Source organism: Cornus florida, unplaced genomic scaffold (assembly GCF_030987335.1).
Source record: "Cornus florida cultivar Cherokee Brave unplaced genomic scaffold, ASM3098733v1 CherokeeBrave_3.0.0_Hap2_Chr07, whole genome shotgun sequence".
Lineage (NCBI taxonomy): Eukaryota > Viridiplantae > Streptophyta > Magnoliopsida > Cornales > Cornaceae > Cornus > Cornus florida.
In genome coordinates this window covers 80,742,626-80,765,228 of record NW_026775577.1, presented here as the reverse complement: position 1 = coordinate 80,765,228, position 22,603 = coordinate 80,742,626, and the positions used below count along the sequence as shown (strand labels likewise).

Sequence of the window (22,603 nt, the reverse complement as noted above, 5' to 3'; positions counted from 1 at the left end):
GGAGCCGGCTCTCTCCCTCCTCTTCTCCGTGCTTTGTTTTTCTGGCGTCGTTTTCACCTCCTGTACTTTTCTGCCAAGGTTCCTAGAAATTGAAGCTAAATCCCAGTATGTTCCAACCCTTGTTTTAGTCCTTATTATATCACTAGTATGGATTAAACAGAGAATTAAACAAGAAAGTTTCAACTTGGAACAGTTTAACACATGTATATCAGCTTCTATTTCAATTAAACTTTTAATCAAGAAAACAGATAACGTTTTATTTATTTATTTTAAACATATAAATCATCCTGAAACTATTTAAGCATGCAAAGATCACGAAATCTAAGGGAGAGAGTTAAGATAGAACTTGCCTTTGAGACTTTTGTTCAAAATCTCTACGCCGTCTTCGAAGGTTCCCGGCAATTCCTACTGAAAATTTCCTCTGTTCCTCTCTCTGCTATTTCCACAGACGTGTATAGGTTTATTTTTCTTAAACCCTAAACCACCGTATAAGCCTATTTATAACCTTACTATAAACCCTAATCCATGTATAATTCAGCCCATAAGTAATCTTAGGTTAAAATCATGTCGGCTACCTATGTGTATACCAAATATGCAACCAACCCTACTGTAACGTGAAATGTAGAAAACACTTATCTCTAATTAAATAATTTCATACATTAAATTACATAAAATAAACAAAATGAAATAAATAAACAAATAAAAATAAGAAATTCATATAATACATATAATTCAAGTAGGTCAAATAAGTCAAAGCAACAATTAAAACAAATAAGTTAAAATTAACTCACAATTTAAATTCAAAGAAAAACACCATTAAATAAAACGCAACTTAACCAATTAAAAGAATAAATTAAATACCAGGATTATCCTTTTGAAATTAGGGGTATTATAAAATGTGATTCTAAAAGAAGTTTGGCCCTTGGCCTCATGTCATATACATAGAATGAGAATCAAAAGCGTGCTTAGGCACACATTACAAGTTTCGAATTAAATATACACATTTGACAATTGAGACTATAATTGGCATTCCAAGCCAACTTTCACAAAAATGGAAGTCTCCAAGTCCATAAACCATCCAAGCATAATGAAGACCTCAACTTTGATTCTTGTACCTGAAATATGCCCCAGTATCGTAGGGGTGAGTAACATAAAGCTACTCGTAGGAAATGAGCATGCATCGACCTACGTTTTACAAGTTTGCATGATTTAATCATTATGATTCATTCCACCTAACGTTTATGTCAAATGTGAGACTCAAGGAGCATCCTAGCGACCTAAGATCATTTCTAGCATCAATCACCTCATTCATGCAATTTTATCAGCATAGGGTCATGCTTACACAAAGTAACAACATAGGAGCATGCTTACACAAAACAACAACATAGGAGCATGCTTACACAAAGCAACAACATATAGATTCTTAATATTATCAACTTGAAGTCTAAAATGCAACATCAACTAAATATAACAATTTAGCATAATTATAATATCTAATACCACACATCAAGACATAAGTTCTCTAGGTTATCAACTAGAAATCTAAAAGTGTGAAATCAACTAAATATATCAATTTAGTATGGATGTACTTAACAACATCAAAATCGCCAATAGCCAAAACCACAGGTCAACAAGGTAAACATGATTGTCAACTTGGAATTGAATGCGAAAACAAATAGTGGAAGACTTGGACATCATGCTCGAAATTCTGCCGAGACCTCAATGGTTATTCTAGGCACTAACCCGTAGGGAAGACCACCCTAAGTGAACACTATCTCAATGACTTAGAGGACTCACGTCCCCGTACTAAAGCCAAACCCTAGCCATCTCAACTCAACAATGTTCCAAGGTTCCAAAATAAGCCAAATAAGTTCATAACTTATACATATTACTACTATATAGTAACAAGTTAGCAATATAACTCTCAATTGTGCATAATAAGCATTTCATATCCATAATGCTACAAAATCAAAAGCCAACAATATATTCATATAGAAACATACTCTCATGAATATAAATTTAACAACAATGCCCTTCAATGCATATAACACAATCAAGTGAATATTTCACAAGTCTAAATCTATGATCTTAAAATAGAAGCACCTTCTAAAACATGATTAAATCCATGGATAAACAAGATAGAATCTAATTACATCAAAATAATTAAACTCTCTAAATTTCAAATCATTTCCAATTGGCCCCAATTTAATATATGCTAATAGACATATCATGGTCATTACATATATTCCCATAAAAGTTTAATTAGGCCCATGAAACCACAAAATTAGATTTTAATTAATTCTCTTAATTAAAGTCTCTAAATTTTCAAACTCAACCAAATGCTCTCAAATTAAAGTATGTTAACAAACATGCCAAAACTTAATTTAGAAGCATAATACAATTCAATTTCATGCAAGGTACGACCATGAACTTTAATCTTTCACAAAAGATAAATATTAATTAAAAAGAGCAATTCTTATTTAATTAATCCAAATTTAATATATGTTAACCAACATGTTAAAATAAGATTTTCTACCATGTCACAATTCAAATCAAAGTTATATATCATAATGAATTTTAAATCTTATACAAAGAATTAAAAATTACTAACTTTCTAGATTTGATACAAGGCATATATATAAGTTGTATAATCATGCTAAACACTCAATACAACACACACAAAAGCCTAAAACATTCCCTACCTCCAATTCCCACTAAAATAAATCGGCTCCGAATCCGACGAAACTCCTAGGTTTTGTCGGGGACAACGCCACGAACATGAATCCTAAGGAAGCCCCATCAAAAACACAACTTGACTTCAAACCCAAACTCAAGAAATGGCCAAAACAAGATTCCAATCGGTTGGAATCAAAGGCCTCGCAGAGGGGAACAATAAACACTAAGGCATTAAGGTATTTCATTGAAGGGAAGAAGCTCAAAAGAAGAGAGAGAAGATGGCAGCCATGGCTGCCTTTAGATCCGGCCAAGAGAGAGGAGAGAGAGAGCAAAAATCTGATTTTTCACTTAAAGGCCCCCTATTTATAGAAAACTCAAAAAGTGTCCCGAATGGGCCCCGCCGGGTCCGGAAAAGTGAAATCTGAGCAGATGCACTCAAATGGCAAAACTCTATAATAAAAAAGATTCCAAATGAGAAAATATGAACAACAGAAGAAACGCCGTCGAAAACCGAGTCCCGAGCAGAGAGTTATGCCCAAAACAAGTTTGGCACAAACCGGGGCCAGAAACCCTGAAACTGGAAAACATCATGCAGGAGGAAATTCTAAGAGTCCACGACTCGATGAAATGTGAAAATGAATCCCATACGAGGATCTAGGCTCAAAACAAGACATTGAGCAATAACTTTCATTAATTGCACAATGACCCCTCCAAAAAGTGAAAACTGCGAAACTGCCCCAGAATATCTCCAAAAGATATTTTCTTAGATACCCCTGAAATAAAATATCTTCAAAAGATATTTATGAAAAACACCCCAAGAACAGAAAAAGTTTCCAAAGAACTTTGCATCCATGCTCCTATGGACACCGGGAGCAACCAGAGTACTTTCTCACGAAAGTAAAGATACGTATCTCATGGAAACCACTGAGAATGAAGATATGTGAAGTCAGAAACCAACTCCGAACACAAGAAGTGTGGTTACGCAAATAGAGTGACAAATGAGGAAAAGACGGAATAGGAAAAAAGACAAAAAGTGAATAGTGTTGAAAAACGAAAAATGTGGGAATGACTCGATCCTCAAAGGAAGTTGTCAATCCACAGAAAAGAGTCTCAGAAATCACTCCAGAGCACTCGAGACAACACTAATCGACAAGAAACCAAACTCAGAAGGGAAAAGACAACGGAAAAAATTTATCCGAAAAATCCCGGTCATTACAAAAAATACACACCTTAAACTTATTATAATTACATTATCTCCAACATAAATGTAAAAACATTAATGTATAATTATATATTACATTATCTTATGGAGATTGTTGGGTTTGTGGCTTAAAATTTGTATGTGTGCAGAAAATTACTCTCCTTTTTCGTTTTGGAATGTCGAAATTTGTAGAGGAAATTGTATCACATTATACCTGCTATTTTAGAGTTGAAGATGGATATGGTAACTCCTTGTAGGTAAGTTGATCCTTGTCCAACAAGGAATTGGATTTGAGGAATACTTGTCCCAGAAGGAATTGGGTTTTGAAGACTCTATAAATAGAGATGGGTGTGAGGGGTTTAGAGAGAGAGAAAAAAGAGAAAAGATGTAAGGGGTTTAAGGGTGAGTGTTGTGAGAAAAGGGGAGAGTATGTGTAATTTCCAAGTGTATACATGTAGCCTCATAAGAGATGATGAGTGAGTGAGTGCGGTTTGACATGTGGTTGTATATTCTCCATATATGCTTGTGTTGATGTGATGTGATGATATTTTCGCTGTGTGTGATGAAGGAATGATTTAACTCTCAACAACAGTCGACCGTTGAATGAGTAAGAAGGAGTTAATTATCTCCAACAACTGGTATCAGAGCCGATGTTGGGTCAGAGCCTGTGGTTGGTCCTGAAGATCAGAACTGAAAATTGGTGTGAAGTTTGTTAAAGCAAAAGATGATCGTGAGGTGATATGGAGATTCAATTAGAGTTGATGATGACACAAGGTATATTGATGGTATGAAGCCCATGAGGAACAAGTCTTGGAACAAGCTAGAGGATGCTCATTTTCAAGATGGGGAAAAGGTGATAGAGATGAAGCCCACAAGGAACAAATTTTGGGGACAAGCCAATAGTGAGTGCTATTTCTCAAGATGGGGCAAGGGGTGTGAAGAGTGAAGGGGTTTGTTTTAAGCCCGATAAAGAGTAAAGGAAAATATGAAAAATGAAGAGGAGAGGTTTGTTGCTTTGAGCCAGAAAAGCAATTGATGAAGATGAGTTGAATATTGGTGGATTGCCATACGTGAGCAATTGAACACCAATGGGATGGATAGAGAAGATAGAAGAAAAATGAAGAATGATGAATTTGAGAAAATGTGGAGATTGTTAGAATATTTCTCAAGTTCATCATTGTGCTTTATTTGAGGTGGATAAATCTTCAATTGAGGTGGAGCTAGGTGCAGGTATGAAGAGATCCATGTTTGAGGTGGAGCTATGGAGAAGCACGTGAAGATAGAATTTTGAGCCAAGGTGGAGATTGTTGGGTTTATGGCTCAAAATTTGTGTGTAGAAAATTAGTTTTCTTTTTTGTTTTGGAATGTCGAAATTTATAGAGGAAATTGTATCCCATTATACTTGCTATTTTAAAGTTGAAGATGGATATGGTAACTCCTTGTAGGTAAGTTGATCCTTATCCAACAAGGAATTGGATTTGAGGAATACTTGTCTAATAAGGAATTAGGTTTTGAAGACTCTAAAAATAGAGATGGGTATGAAGGGTTTAGAGAGAGAGAGAGAAAAGAGAAAAGATGTAAGGAGTTTAAGGGTGAGTATTGTGAGGGAAGAGGAGAGTATGTGTAATTCCCGAGTGTATACGTGTAGCTTCATAAGAGATGATGAGTGAGTGAGTGGGGTTTGACATGTGATTGTATATTCTCCATATATGCTTATATTGATGTGATGTGATGATACTTCCACTGTTTGTGATGAAGGAGGGTTTAACTCTCAACAACAGCCGACCATTAAACGGGTAAGAGGGAGTTAATTATCTCCAACATGAATTCAACCTCTGATCTAAGCTATGACAAAATTAAACTTATTTAATTGTAAAAAAGAAAAACTTGCATTGCACACTACATTGGAATTCAACCTCTAATACTAATATAGTATTGTCTATTTATCTTGGTGCCCAAGCCAGACTTATCCAAAAATCAATATAAATTGACTCTATGGGAGAAGGGCTCGCTATCTGTCAAACATGGCCTAGTCCATTTCTTTACAGAGTTATATGGGCTCTGAAACTAAAGGGTGTACCTTTAAATTTAATACATTGTGGAAAACCAATTTGTGAGTCCTTGGTCATCCTTGAATACATTGAAGAAACATGGCTGCAAAATCCGTCCCTGCCAAATGATCCTTATGATAGATCCGTGGCTCGGTTTTGGGCTAAATTTGCAGAGGACAAGGTAAATAATTTCATTTTAGTAGTGTTTACTCCATTATTTTTGGCCCATTGGAAATGTGACATGTGGTGAGTTTCAATGGAACTTACCATGCTGGATCGCAACTCTAATAAGTTATTGTTGGAGTATTAAAGCTATGTTACGTAGCAGTCAAAGACAAGTGGGTTAGTATAATCCTACCATGTGGGGTTTTTTCTATTTTAAGAGGAAAAGGGATTATTTCATGGAAAGACTACCATACATGCAATCTTATGCACTAATTGGTTCTCAACACATGGCGAGCTTCATTAAACTTGCCACAGTGGATTAACTTTGTTAAAGATGAATTTATTGGAAGTTCCTATTCCTATAGGATACCAATTAAATGGGTATTTTCCATTCAAATTAGAGTTGACTAAGTCACGTAAAGGGGACGTAGAGGCAATATTTTCTCCTTATTTTTAAGAGACATCAGCAACTGCCTAAGCCAGGTCAACCTCTGTTGCTAAAATTTAGCATGCCATGGGAATTCAATTTATTTCTATAAATATATATATATTTAGCCCACGATGGAGTGATTATCGTGAGTCTATGATGCCTTGAAGTCTATTGAGGCAAGGTTGAGGAGAGGTTGTTAGAATTAAGGGAGTGCACCATAACCACGACGCCATGAAGTTCATATAGAGGGTTCAGCCTAGAATCCAGAAAATCGTGGTCTATGAAAGGAAAGGAAGTGGGTTGGATATAATCCCACGATGAAACAGTCCTAAAATCTAGGAGGTCATGGCCTATGAACTCTAAACCTAGAAGGAAATTCTCAAGATGGAAGTTGCCAAAATCATGGGAACGTGGTTTATAAAAGTAAAAGGGACGTGGGGTATAGTCTGTATTTATGGATATATCTATGTATATATATTTATATATATCAAACATAACCCATGAAAGGAAAGAATTGCTGAAGTCGTGGCTGCTGAGGGAAGAAGGTGCTGAAATTCAAGGGTTTATGGCGCCATGAATTCTAAAGTTCAGAAGGAAAGTCTCAGAATGGAAGTTATTAAAGTTTAAGAGACGTGGGCAACTATATTTTTAATATATATATATATATATATATATATATATATGAAATATTATTCACGATGAGGAGGTTACTAAAAGTTAGAGACCACGACGCCATAAAAGGAAGACTTTACAAAAGAGGAAGACTACTTGAGATCGTGGGACACTTGGCCAAACAAGGAAGCGTCGGTTGAGAGTGGTGGAATTTCTTAAGAAAACTACTACTAACCGAAGCAGTTGTTGAAGAAAGTGGTTTAAATCGTGTCTGAAGAAGGAAGAGTTTACGATAGAGGAAGAAGGAGATGGGAAGAAGAGGTTACAACAGCTAAAAGAACGTGGGGCACTTGGCAGTCTAGAATTTGGCCAAGTAGAAGCTACCAAGGCTGCCACACATTAGTTTACATGCATGGAAGGGCTCTATAAATAGAACACTTAGAGCTAGTTTGCAAACCCTGTTCAACACACACAACCAACAACACTTCAATTACTTTACATTCATGTATCTTTACATTCATGTAATGCACTTTCAATATGTTTAATTCAAGTCATGCACTTATTATTCCTACTTTCCAGCATTTTCAATACAGCTTTCATTTCCACTAGCCATAGTTCAGTCCGAAAGTCCTTTTTCAAGGCAAAAAGAACCCTTGAAGGTGGTAATTCCAGTCCTTCATTCAATCGCCTGATCCTTGCAATTTCTTACTGGATAGTTGTTCGAATATCCACTCTGGAACGACAGCAGTTCCTGGCATGCCCGACATCTACTCCTACTTTCCACTCACCTGGAAAGCGGAACTAGTGCTTTTTCGCGAGCCGAACAAGCAGTTTTAGTTGAATTGATATAACTTGTTTGATTATTTTCTTGATTATGATACATATAGGGTCTTACTATTTGGACAATGTTTCGAAGTACCACTGAAGAGGAACATGAAAAGGCCATGAAGGACTGTTTTGAAATGCTGAGAACAATAGAAGAACATACTCTCGAAGACAAAAAAATTTCTTCAATGGAGAGATTGTTGGTGTAGTTGACATAACTTTTGGAGGAATTGTTATTTGGTTGGGAGTTATAGAAGATGTGTTAGGGGTGAAAATGGTGATTATAACAAATGAGAGGCCTAAAATAAATGCCTGCAGAAATGAGTTGTTCTTGGGAAAGCTAATTACACGTGTTCAGTGTCTAATTTTTAGATAGCGAACTCATTGCACTTGAGTCTATGTAGCTTGTATGCTTTCTTGTCCTTAGGCTAACCTTATTTTCATGTCAGTTTCTTTCATGCTTGTAATAATTAGTATAGTTTCTTCTTTCCCGTACTTAAGCCTGTAATATGTAGTTAATTGTTTTAGAAGCTTGTCTCAACCACCCAATAATTGTATTTGATGTTCATTGTCCTACAAAGTTGGATCCACAAAGATTTTTAAAGAATTCCCAATAGAGGCTAAGATTCACCTGCAGAGTAACAAATGGAATAAATATTTGCACAATAGATAGGGGATTACCATAGATGTAGAATAGTAGAGAGTGAAGAAAAAAAGAAGACAGCACATTAATTTATTTTCTTTTGGAACTAAAAATATAAGTGGTTGCAGGCTAAGTCACATAATGCGAAAGCGAGAGTGGCAAAATCTAAAATTAAGTGAGAGCAAGAGCGTCTTGAGATCCCCAGTATATTATTTATTTTATATTTATATAATTATTTTATGTGAAGTATTATTATATTAATTTACTAAATATTTTTTATTGATACATTTATTTTAATTAATTTTTTTTTATATTGTATTTACAAATATATTATTATATAGTGAACATTAATATATATATATATATATATATATATAGATATATTGCAGAATACAATGCCATTTTGAACATATAGAAATAAGTACATGGGCTAGCTAAAATGATACGGGCTCAAATACAATTGAAGTTCAAAATCAATGAGACCCAAATTTGAAGTGAATGCGGTTTTAAAAAAAAGGAAAAAAAAAGACTAAAAAACAAGCCCATTAGGCAATAAAATGATTCTAGAATTATATTTCGAACACTCCCCCCACCCCACCCAAATGATTCTTTCAGCCTTCCCCTGGCCTGGTGTATGCTGAATGCTCTCACAGCGAAAAACGTCCTCCTCCTTTTGTCGTCTGTATCCATGCGGGTTCAAGGTCTAAGTTTTCACAAAAAAAAGTGAACAAATCCGAAAGGCTGGTCACGTAACTCGCGTCTTTCGACGAATCCAACACTGATTTGGGCAAATTGCGAACTCAAAAAATTGAGTTCGGGAACTCGAAAAATGAGTTCGTGAATTTGGGGCGAATTTGCTCCCAAATCGTTAATGCTTGCGTGGAGCTCTGGAGCATCAGATATCCGGGCGAATTATGTGACTAAGGGTGCAAGTATATAATCAGTATTTTCAAAAATTGAGTGGGAATATGAGAGTAAGAGAGAGAGAGAAGTGATTACCATGAATGTGGGGGATGGAATAGACTGAAAAGAGAGATGATTATTTTTTAGATCCAAAATATTAATAAGGGCAACAATGTGAATGTGTGAAAATTTTACAAACTGAGTGAGGACATTTTAAAATTTTTAACAAAAATGTAAGTAATATTGTAAATAAATAAAAATAATAATTTATTAGTTAGGTGGGGGGGGGGGGGGGGGGGGATTGCCCCATTGAGCCCTTGTTAAACCTGTGCTTGATTGGACTATGGGTACTGAATACTGATAGAAGAGAAAAAAGATCTAGAAGAAAATGTGTTCAATGCACTTGGTGATTTATTGTTGAGCAAGTTTTCAAAAATACCTTGAGTATTTGAAATTGGTACAAAACTCCCCCTTAGACTAATAATTTGACCTAAAACCCTCTTGATTATCCACTTGTTGCAAAATTGAGACCAAACCCATAAAGTAGTATTATAATGACGAAAATGCCCCTTAATAAAAATTTTAAAAACAACAAATTGCATAAAACCTCCTGGACTACCAGATTTTTGCACAAAATTTAGGTTTTCTTCAAAATGGTTTTCATTTTAGGTTTTCTTTTCCTTTTTAATTTCCACAAGTTTAAGAAAATTATAAAAATCATACACCATTAAAGTGAATTTAGTGAATTAGGTATATGCCAAGTGCCATTTTGAACGAGTCAACAAACCTTAGCACATCTAACTACCTTAACATATATACCTATTCGAAATGAGGCAATAGAAGAATGGTCAATACTTTGATTAAGGGGCATGAAAAAGAAAAACATGCATTGCACTACATTTTAATTCAACCTCTAATATAATATAATAGTGTCTATATCTATATATGTGTATATATATTTCACTTGGTGCCCAAGCCAGACTTATCCAAAAATCAATATAAATTGACAATATGGGAGAAGGGCTCTCTATCTGTGTTGACACCCTTTTTTATAAATTTTGTATTAATGACATGTCAACCAATTCGTGGATAATGTGACACGTGGGCAAGTGACATGTATAGGATATTTGAAGTAGGTGATAGATAGGGATTACAATTGTAGTATTTATCTTTTAGTTAACTTCAAAGGAATATTTATATTTATCTATAGGATTAAGTTTATTTGAAAACAGTAATTATTTATTTGATAGAGTTTTGATGTATTTAGAATGCTTATGTATAGAATTTTGGTTACGATTTATTCTATAAATAAACAAAGAGGCATATTGTGCTAGAGGTCCAGCACCCTTAGAATCATTTTATTATTATTGTTGTTTTCTCAAGCACTTTCCCCAAATAGCATTCTTGCTATCTCTATCTTTTTCCCTCTCTATTTAAGTCTCGTTCTATTTCTCTCCCTATATCTATGTCTCTCTATCTCTTCTCCCTATCACTTTCTATATTTATATTTTCTCGCCTTTCTATTCCATATTATTACTATATATTATTCACTGATAAAGTCCTTTTAATTAAGGCAATTAGAACTCAAAGAGGAGTTATATTTGTTCTCTTTCTCCTCGAATCGCCTAATAGTCAATATTTTCAAAGAGACTGCAGTTGACAACTCACACTTGAACCATACAATTGGTTCTGGCACGCCCGTATCACATCAATTTAGAATCGGATCTAAGGAGCCGATTTTAGCGTCAATATTTTTGGCACGTCCGGTGGAACCCCAATAGGTGAGTGATTTATAGTAAAAAAATATGCAGTCGGCTTCTCAGCCGATGTATCAGTATTCTAATCAGCTATATAGTTGGCTAGATGATTATCGGCATGTTCCAACAGTCGATTATCGGCATGTTCTAGCAGCCGCCGAATATCGGCATGTTCCAACGGTCGCTGATTATCGGCAAGTTTCAGCATAAAGGTTGGCCAGAATTTAAACAGAGGATGAAAACACTAGTGGCTCAAATATAGGAGGAGCCAACAGTCACTGATTATCGGCAAGTTTCAGCATCAGATTATCGGCAAGTTTCAGCAACCAACTATCAGTAAGAAAGTTGGCCAGAAATTAAGTAGAGGATGAAAACACTAATGGCTCAAATACGGGAAGAGCCAACAGTCGCTGATTATCGGCAAGTTTCAGCCTCAGATTATCGGCAAATTTCAGCAGCCGATTATCAGCAAGAAAGTTAGCCAGAATTTAAGCAAATGATGAAAACACTAATGGCTCAAATACGGGAGGAGATACCCAAAGAGGAGAAAGAAAGAAAGAATTCCTCCAACGGTACTTACTACAAAGACCCTAATTATGAAGTGGTCTCGGCTAAAGTTGATGATGAACTGAAAGTTGATGTTGCCGAGATTAACATAAAAAAGCCTTACATATGTAAATCAGCATGTCACCATAGTTGCTGCCATGAATGGAAGGGTACAAATCGGCTGAAAGCAAAGTGGCATATGTACCAACATTCCTTGCCGATTGTGACATCTAATAATCAGCAAAAATAATTATCAGCTGAAAGAATTATTTTAACTCGCTTTCCTCAGCCCAATTTCAAGAAAAGAAGAAAAAGACTAGCCGATGTTAATTTCAAAAGGGTACTTAGAGCTTAGTTGAGAAAATCGGCTAAAAAGCCAATGGCTGCTGGGGGGAATGTGATTGCAAACCCCAAACAAAAGTTAGTTAATCCATACACTCCACTTTAGCCTGTCGATTATAGTGAGGTCATGCTTGCCGGTCAATGGACTTTTGGGCATGATGTAGTCCTGCCGATTGAGCTGAATATAAAATCGGCTGAGGGAAAATTGGTTGAAAGAAAATCGGCTGAAAGGAAATCAGCTAAGAAAACTCCTTGTTGGCACAATTTCATTCATCTAGTACAACTAATAGGAAGGTCGGCTAGAATGATGTTTCACAATAATTTAATTTCTGCCGATTATGATCATGATTTGCTAGCGGAGTTGGAAAATGCATGGGGGCAAGTCATTCATTGGTTTATGAGCTGGCAATATCAGCAAACTTTTTGAGAATCTAGGAAGAAGCCTAAATTTGCAGATTTGGCTAATATGAAATAAAGATCATCTTAGAGGTGATTCAGAAGAAATAAAGTTTTGGAGCTCATTGATTTACAATCTGATTCCAAGTGACTAGCGCAGCCTTTGTTCAAAATTTACTTCCAATGTACTTTAAATTTCAAATATCTTATCGGTTTGGGCGGCCAACAGCTAATAAGACATTTAAAATTGGGGGGCATTGTTGACACCCTTTTTGGTAAATTTTGTATTACTGACATGTCAACTAATTCTGGGATAATGTGACACGTGGGCAAGTGACATGGCAGTAAGCATTGGGCTGAAATGGAACGTTCAGCAGTACTATGGGCCAGTGACGTAGATATAGTTTTTTTTTTCCTAAATGAAAGGACTATATATATAAAACAAAATAGTACATAGAAACATATGAGGACATGCCCTCATAAGGGAAACAAACCAAATCCTTAAAAGGACAAAAACAACCTAGACTAAAAGCAACAGAAAATTACAAAATGTCTTGTAGGTTAACCCCCAACACATCCAGAACCTCCCATAGAATACTTTTATCTAGCTCCTTAGCCACTCTTTCTTGCTTATCATGTAAGCAATTATTCCTTTCCCACCAAGTGAATATAGTTTGAACAAAAGAGAAGTTATATTCTTTACGTGGAAGACAAATTGCATGCAACAGAATAGGAGATATTTGAAGTAGGTGATAGATAGGGATTACAATTGTAGTATTTATCTTTTAGTTAACTTCAAAGGAATATTTATATTTATCATTAGGATTACGTTTATCAGAAAATTGGCATATTCCAGCAGTCGATTATCGGCAGACGCCAACAGTCGATTATCGACAAGTGGTAAATCAATATGCCACCCCCGTATCACAACCTCCGGTACTCGAGGAGCAGCCAATGGCCAATCAGTTGTATGGTTGGCTTAAAAGTGATTAGCGACTAGTAGCCGATTATCGTCAAGTGAATTAGGAGATTAAAGCAATGATGGCTCAGATATCAGCTACCCTAAGTCGTCATCAAGCTGAAAACTCAGCATCTCAATGAGCTGATGAATCAAATTTTCAACGTATTTCTTTACCATTGACAAACATTTCTCAAGGTCCACAAACAACTACGGCAAGAATTGTCCTGCCGAACACAACTCGTAGTATGTCCATCGGTAATCCGCCGATAATAACAGAAATACCATTAATGCCGATTGAGCCGAATGTAAAATCGGCAAAGGTTATTCTATAATGCCCATTGATACCGATTGAGCTGAATGTAAAATCGGCAAAGGTTATTCTTCAACGCCACCAGTTATACCGATTCCCCCTCAGAGAGAACAGCAAGATATGGGGGCAATCAGAACCAAGGAAGAAATAATCCACAGGTACCACCGACGGCTGCCGGGGGGCATGTGATTGCAAACCCTCAATGGGAATGGGTTGGTACATACCCTCCACTTTAGTTTGATGATAGGGAACTGATTTTAGCCCTAATTTAGGCCGAGGTAGCTCAAGGGCATAAACATGCTCAGCCTGTGTACAGGAAACCTTATCCTGACAAGGTGGTAAGTCAGCATGTCACCTCTATATCACAACCTCTGTTACATGAGGGGCTGCCGATAACCACTACTGAAATTGGCTAGTCTTGTCGATCTCGGTAGGAAATTTTATTAGAAAATCGGCAACAAAGTTTGCCAGAATATTATCAATTATCGACTGTCGATTATCGGCAAGTTCCAGTAGCTGATTATCGGTAGGTGGTAAATCAGTCACAACAGATGACTTATCAACAACAAAGTTAGAAAAGCTATCAACCTGTTACTAATAAATGGAAGGGTACAAATCGGCTGAAAGCAAAACGACCTATATACTAGAATTCTTTGCCGATTGTGACATCTCAAAATCGGCAAACACAATCATCAGTTAAAAGAATTGTTTTAACTCGCTGTCCTCAGCCCAACTTCAAGAAAAGAAGAAAAAGACTAGCTGATGTTAATTTCAAAAGGGTACTTAGAAATCGATTGAGAAAATCAGCTAAGGTAAAATCAGCAAGGGTACTTAGAAATCGGTTGAGAAAATCGGCTAAGACAAAATCGGCTGAAAGAAAATCGGCTAAAAAACTAGAGGCTACCGGGAGGCATGTGATTGCAAACCCCCAACAAAAGTTAGTTGATCCATACACTCCATTTCAGCCTGCCGATTATAGCGAGGTCATGCTTGCCGGTCAATAGACTTTTGGGTATGATGCAGTCCTGCCAATTGAGCTGAATGTAAAATCAGCTGAGGCAAAATCGGCTGAAAGGAAATCAGTTAAGAAAACTCCTTGTTGGCACAATTTCATTCATCTAGTACAACTAATAGGCAGGTCGGCTAGAATGACGCTTTGCAATAATTAAATTTCTACCGATCATAATCATAATTTGCTAGCGGAGTTGGAAAATGCATGGAGGCCAAGTCCTTCATTGGTTTATAGGCTGGCAATATCGGCAAAATTTTTGAGAATCTAGGAAGAAGCCTAAATCGGCAGATTTAGCTAATATGAAATAAAGATCATCTTAGAGGTGGTTCAGAAGAAATAAAGCTTTGGAGCTCGTTGATTTGCAATCTGATTCCAAGTGACTAGCGCAACCTTTGTTCAAAATTTACTTCCAATGTACTTTAAATTTCAAATATCTTATCAGCTTGGGCGGTCGACAGCCGATAAGACATTTAAAATTGGGGGGCATTGTTGACACCCTTTTTGGTAAATTTTATATTAATGGCATGTCAACTAATTCGGGGATAATGTGACACGTGAGCAAGTGACATGGCAGTAAGCATTGGGCTGAAATGGAATGTTCGGCAGTACTATGGGCCAGTGACGTGGATATAGTGTGAACAGAAGAGAAGTTATATTCTTTACGTGGAAGACAAATTGTATGCAACAGAATAGGAGAAATTTGAAGTAGGTGATAGATAGGATTTACAATTGTAGTATTTATCTTTTAATTAGCTTCAAAGGAATATTTAAATTTATCTATAGGAATAGGTTTATTTGAAAACAGTAATTAGTTATTTGATAGAGTTTTGATGTATTTAGAATGCTTATGTATAAGATTTTGGTTACGATTTATTCTATAAATAAACAAAAAGGCATGCTATGCTAGAGGTCCAACACCCTCAGAATCATTTTATTATTATTATTGCTTTCTCAAGCACTTTCCCCAAATAACATCCTTGCTATCTCTATCTCTCTCCCTCTCTATTTCAGTCTCGTTCTATTTCTCTCCTTATATCTCTGTCTCCCTATCTCTTTTCCCTATCACTTTCTATATCTATATTTTTTCCCCTATCTATTATCATATTATTACTATATATTATTCACTAATAAAGTCCTTTTAATTAAGGCAATTAGAACTCAAAGAGGAGTTATATTTGTTCTCTTTCTCCTCGAATCACCTGAAAGTCAATATTCTCAAAGATGCTGCAGTTGACAACTCACACTTGAACCATACAATTGGTTCTGGCACGTCCATATCACATCAATTTAGAATCGGATCTAAAGAGCCGATTTTAGCGTCAACAATCTGTCAAACATGGAAGAGGTGAAACTGCTTGGAACATGGCCCAGTCCATTTCTTTACAGAGTTATATGGGCTCTGAAACTAAAGGGCATACCTTATGAATACATAGAAGAAGAATTATCCAATAAAAGTCCTCTACTTCTATAATACAACCCAGTTCACAAGAAGATCCCAGTGCTCGTTCATGGTGGAAAACCAATTTGTGAGTCCATGATCATCCTCGAATACATCGAACAGACATGGCCACAAAACCCCTTGCTGCCTACTGATCCTTATAACAGGGTCGTGGCTCGATTTTGGGCTAAATTAGCTGACGACAAGGTAATATATATTTATTTCAGCCCCCCCAACACACACACACACACACACACACACATACACACACATCAACACTAACATATCTCTTGCCTTTTAACTCCATTTCTAAGGAAAAATGTTAAAAGTATCAATTTGTACTTATGAGTTATGTAGGTGCATAACATAGTTCTTCACACATGCCAATCACTTCTATGTGAAGAAACCATTTAATAAGTTATAGTTGTACTAGTGATTTAACAATAAAGGGCTTGTTTAGTACACGTGACTCCCGTCATTGGAAAATTTGATGATGGTCAGATGTATACAGCTTTACATATGCATGTGAAGAGCTATTTTCATTTCAAACCCAGTGAGTCACAATTTAATTGTCATGTAACTTTATTGTTTGACAATTTTCTTGATTATGCTACATTCAGGGTCCTGTTATTAGGAGAATGTCTATAACCACGGGAGAAGAATATTAAATGGTCTTGAGGGACGGCCTGGAAATGCTGAGAACAATGGAAGAACACGCTCTTGGGGAGAAGAATTTTTTTGGTGGAGATAGGATCAACATAGTTGACATAGTCTTTAGAGGCATTGCTCATTGGTTGGGAGTTATGGAAGGCATATTAGGAGTGAAGGTACTTGAAGCACACACGTTCCCTCGCTTGCATGCATGGATCAAAATTTTCAAGGAAGTGCCTGTGATCAAATAAAACCTTCCTGATCATGATGAAATGTTTGTGACATTCAAGCGCAAGAGGGAGATGTTTTTGGCATCTCCATGATACCTATGCCATTTCTGCTAATTTCGAGCTTCTCTGTGTTTTTTGTGTTTATTTTTATGGCAGTGGTTATGGAGGAAATGGTTTTGTTTTTGGGCTTTATGTGTTTCGCTTTATGTAGGCTTCGGTATTGCTCTGTTATCTATGCTTTGTTTTTAGGCTTTATGTGTTTCTCTTTATGAGAGGAAAGTTTATCATGTTTTATATATCCTAGGATGACCGGCATGTGTATTGGGATTGGCAAAGTTATCATGTACTAAAAATAAATTCTTTTGATTTGTGAAAAAAGTCATGTAGCACAATAATTTTTTTGAGGGAAAGTGGTTTGATTCTTAGCCTTAAAAAATAAAAATAAAAATAAAGAAAACTTGCTCTCACAAATAGTTGTTGAATACTATCATGCCTCTAACCATTCCAATTCATCTACTAAATCTTTTAACACACATGCTATATTCTTATCCTTTAATATAAAATATTGATGGCTCAATTTTCCTTACAGTGGGTATGTGTTAAATTGGTTATACACGTGTTCTTAATACCAAATGTGACAAATTTTTTAGAACAATGCTTGCCTCTGGACAGGGCTATTGACGGACTTGTTGGAGAACTGCCATCCTAGTGTACCAATGAACATCAACTATAAAACTCGCATGTAGAGGCTACAAGCAAGAGTTTGTTCAATAATATTATTTAAAGTAAAATACATCCAATTTTAACCTGTAGTAATCTGAAAATTCAGTGACTCTATCTCGAACCACCCCTGTCTAATCAAACCGAACTCGTAAGTTTGAACCATACACTAGTCATAAGGAAATAGAGCAACAAAAAAATGAAGTAGGTAACCATATGTAGTGTAAGCAAACCCCCAAACTTATTTCTTTAGTTCACGCAAATCAGTTGAGAGTCAAACAATAGGGTCATATTCAAATCTAGCCAAGTGTCCTGAACACTGCCATAATCCTGTGACCTAACACACCAAAACTCAATGTTAGTTGACGACTCTGAAATATAGACATTAACCCTACCTTCCAAAACAAAACATAATTCAGGTCGTAACCACTTTGTCGTATTTAGTTCACGATTTTACTTCTCGGACCTCGATAGCTAGCCTCCACATGGGGGTTGATCACATTCAAAAACCTCGAATTTTGACTGGAGGTAAAAATGCGGGCGTGGCAATAAATAAAAGGCCTATAAAGCCTACAATATGCATACTCTTAAAACAAGTAAGAGTGAGAAAAATTGGGATGAAAACATGTTTTTTCAACCTATTGAGATTGATTGTGTGAGTTTTATACTTTCAGTTGATCGGACAAAGATAAATACATAGTTTCATGAAGATAAGTGCAACCTTCTTGAACATATATATTTGATATCTACAAATTTGATATATAGACTTAGTTAAATTCTGGAGATAGCACTGCCATTTATCTTCCGTTTACACGTGGGAGAGGCTTCAATTATATTCAAGAAGCGATTGCGTGTCACTATCTAAGCCTCAATACTCATTATTTCAATATATTATTTCCTATCAATACAGGAGGTGAGGCTATTTGGAATATGGCCTAGTCCATATAGCTATAGAGTATATATGGGTTTTCAAAGTGAAAAGAAACTCTGCTTCTATACAGTGGCGGAGTAAGATATTTATTTCAGAGAAGGCAAGCATTAACAGGGCAGTGACCTAGTGGCATCGGACCCTTACTTCCCAAAGAGAGGTTAAAGGTTCAAGTGTTAGCGGAAGCATGTGTGTGTTTGAGTACCAATTAAGAAAAAAAATATATAATAAAATTTTTGAATCGAAATAATAAATAACAAAATAGGGTCTTTTTAGAATTTTTCATTCTTTATAATTTTGTTGTACCATGGAGGAGAAAATATATGGGTTTTTTAAAATTTTGAGGAACTTATTGGGCATTGAACTAGAAAATGAAGAGTCTTTTTTGAAATATCGAAATTTTTTCTTAAGGACTTTTACGAATAATTAAGAAGTTTAGTGGGGGTACAGCTAAAGTTATAACTATTTTTATATAGAAAATATAATTAAATAAAAATTTAGTGGGGGCAGTAGCCCCCACTGGTCCCAAATTCCAATATGGCTCTAGATGGATGTACAACACAACCCAGTTCAATAGATTCTAATGCTTGTGTTGTTCTTTATGTTTGTATTCTAATTGTGCAAATGGCTGACAAGTGATCAAGACAAGGGAGCAACTTTCCAGCAGCAATAGCACGCGGGCTGACCAAAGTTGAAAAAATGAAAAAATATTTTGTTTCGGTGTAGCAAACCACTACAGAAAGAATCGACAACTCATGGCCCAAAGTGATTGTCCATGCCAAAAGCTAATATTGCTGTGCCATCTCTTTCAACTTGAGCTAATACAACTATACAAGAATAAAACTACAAAAAAAAAAAAAAAAAGGACAGAGGTTTTCCTTGATAATGTTGGTAATCCCTCTCTTGCCGAGACTCTGATTTTAGGGGTTGCTTTATTGTTTCTTAAGGCTTGGGGTTACCATAATATGGTCATTGAAGGTGATTGTTAGCCAGTAATGCATTTGAAGGTCTCTGAATTGGCCCAACTTATTATTTATCTTCTTTTTGGGGAGTGTTTGGGTTCGTCCCTTGCTTAGGTTCCCCGTTCGGGGAATGGTGTTGCTCATTTATTGGGTAAGAAGGCTCTCAAAGTTGAATGTGGTGATTTGAAATGGAGCGTATGACCTAGTGGTTGTTAAATGCTCTCTTTCCAGATTGTATTTCCTCTTTCTCTTGAATGTTATCTTAGTTTGTTGGTGTCAAAAAAAAAAAAAAATTCAACTTATAGTGATTGAAAATGTGTACCATTTGTGCTTGGTGGCCAAGTAAGAGTTATCCAATAATCTATAAAATGGTTTTTAATTCCATTGATGTTTCAAAGATGGGAGAGGTGAAGCTAATTGGAACATGGCCTAGTCCATTTCTTTACAGAGTGACATGGGCTCTGAAATTAAAGGGTGTACCTTATGACTACATAGAAGAAGATTTGTCCAATAAAAGTTCTCTTCTCCTACAATACAACCCTGTTCACAATACTTTTGGCTAATTTCTTGAGTCTCCATGATACCTATATACTTTTGGCTAATTTCTTGAGTCTTCTATCGTGTGTTTCCCTTTTTCTTTTTGGTGGCTTTACACCAGTTGTCTTGTGTCTTGCCTGTGTTTGAATATAAAAGAGGACTCAGAACAAAAAGTTATGTTGTTGCCTTACCAGAATGTAAATTGGACTTCTTTGGAGCTGGTTTTTTTATTATTTATTTTTAAAAATTGTTAGAAAAGTGAGTTACATGAATGTAAGATTTTAATGAAAATTAAGAAAGAGTTCATTACTAAAAACGTGAAGTACATTTATTTTTCTAAATTGAGCAGTTAGTATATTTGACAGCTACTTTATCTATATATTTTTTAGTATTATTATTATTTCTTTTTTGTTTTCAATGGAAAAAAAATCACACATTCATTTCTCCCTAGTGGTGACCTCAACTCTCTCTCTCATCATCATCATCCGTGGTACTACTAAACTACTGCATTTGATAATAAAAGTAGTTGATTAATTAGAATTTCACTATCAACAAGTCCTAATTAGTATTCAAATTTGAAACAATAAGCTATTAATAATGTCTAAACTCATTGACTAACGCTATTAAAATATAAATTTTTAGAATTAATTATTAACACGAAGAAAATTTACAATATTTTAAAATTCAATCACAAGTTGTTGAATCGAATATGTGCATGTGGGGAGACCCATTATTAGCATACCACTTTTACAAATAGCTCGTAATGATGTGCCTCTTTCGAGGAAAAAAAAAAAAAAATCATACTCCGACCGAAGATAGCCACGAGACACACCGGAGAGTTCTAGATTATGACCTAGTCCATATAATTAAGAAGAACTTCTGAATGATAACACAGTTACACAAAATTATGGAAGGATAATTATATGCTGCTAATTACCTGCTAGTTGCTACTGCTTGGGTTCTTCTTTTTCTGATACATTTTGTCTTTAAAGCCTATGCAGTAATAAGAGCCTAAAAGAGCCAAGTAAGAAAAAAATAGATTCACTCTTGCAGCATCAACCTTAGTTACAAATGCCCCGGGGGCTTAGATGAGTGGATTATTACCTTTGTTGGTGGAATAAACGATAACTTTCAATTTAGTCTTTAGTAGAGAGATAACTCAGTCTTACTGATGATTTTCAACGTCCCTTTTTGGCACGAAATATTTGCTGGCACATAGTGATGCTCATGGTATGGTTGGTGGCATCAACTCGGTAGCTGAGATTTTCAACCACTACATGAGTTCAGAAGTAGTGTAATTTTTCTTCATTTCGTTTTTCTTTTTCTTTTTTCCATTAAAAAAAACAAAAACAAAAAAAAAAGAAAGAGAAAAAAATAACTTCAAGTTAAATGAGATGGCGAAGCACAATTTGCTTTTGTAATGCCAATTACCTTGGGCAATGAGGGGTCAACTTTGTCGTGGTACGAGGGTTCACTCCAAAATTCTTTCTTTATTTTTATTTTTTTGGATAAATTATAGGAATTTTTCCTATAATTTGCTATAATTACATAGACTTACCCTATGATTTAGAAAATTATTTGAACCTTCCAGAAAAATAAAACTACCCCGTTAAATGCACTAACGGATCGGTCTAATTTATAAAAATATCCTCACATTATTATAATAAATTACTAAATAACTGTAATGACCCGGTCATTTGCCTTCCTTTCATTTTTCTTGAAATTTTACCAATGAATTTTTTTCGTTTAATTTTCCTTTCTGAGCTCTGTTTCGTGTCGCTTAGTGTCATCTCGAGTGCTCGGAATTGGATTCTGAGACTCTTTCATGTGAATTGAAAACTTCTTTTGAGGATCGAGTCATTTTCGCATTTTTCGTTTTTGGACACTATGCGCTATTTCGTCTTTTCCCTATTCTGTCATTTTCCGTATTTCGTTTTATCTCCGTTTGTCAGTTTTTGGCACAACCTCACTTCTCATGCTCGGAGTTGGTTTTTGACTTCACGTGCCTTCATTTTGAGTGGTTTCCTAGAAATACATATCTTTACTTTTGTAATAAAGTACTCTGGTTGCTCCCGGTGTCCACAGGGCATAGATGCACAATTCTTCAGAATCTTTTTCATTTCTTGTGATATTTTTCGCAAATATATTTTGAAGATTTATTATTTCAAGGCCATCTAAGAAAATATCTTTTGGAAGATATTTTCATTCTGGGGCAGTTTCGCAGTTAACCCTTTTTGTAGGGGCCATTGTGCAATTAACGAAAGTTATTGCAAAATATCTTGTCTGGAGCTTGGATCCTCGTACAGG

At 35.7% G+C, this 22,603-nt stretch overlaps 2 pseudogenes; both read left to right on the top strand.

The window, feature by feature from the left end:
- The first annotated feature begins 5,872 nt into the window (after positions 1–5,872).
- Positions 5,873–11,473, top strand: LOC132266343 (probable glutathione S-transferase; annotated as a pseudogene).
- Positions 11,474–16,166: 4,693 nt separating this feature from the next.
- LOC132266342 (probable glutathione S-transferase) lies at positions 16,167–17,242 on the top strand (annotated as a pseudogene).
- Positions 17,243–22,603: the final 5,361 nt, after the last annotated feature.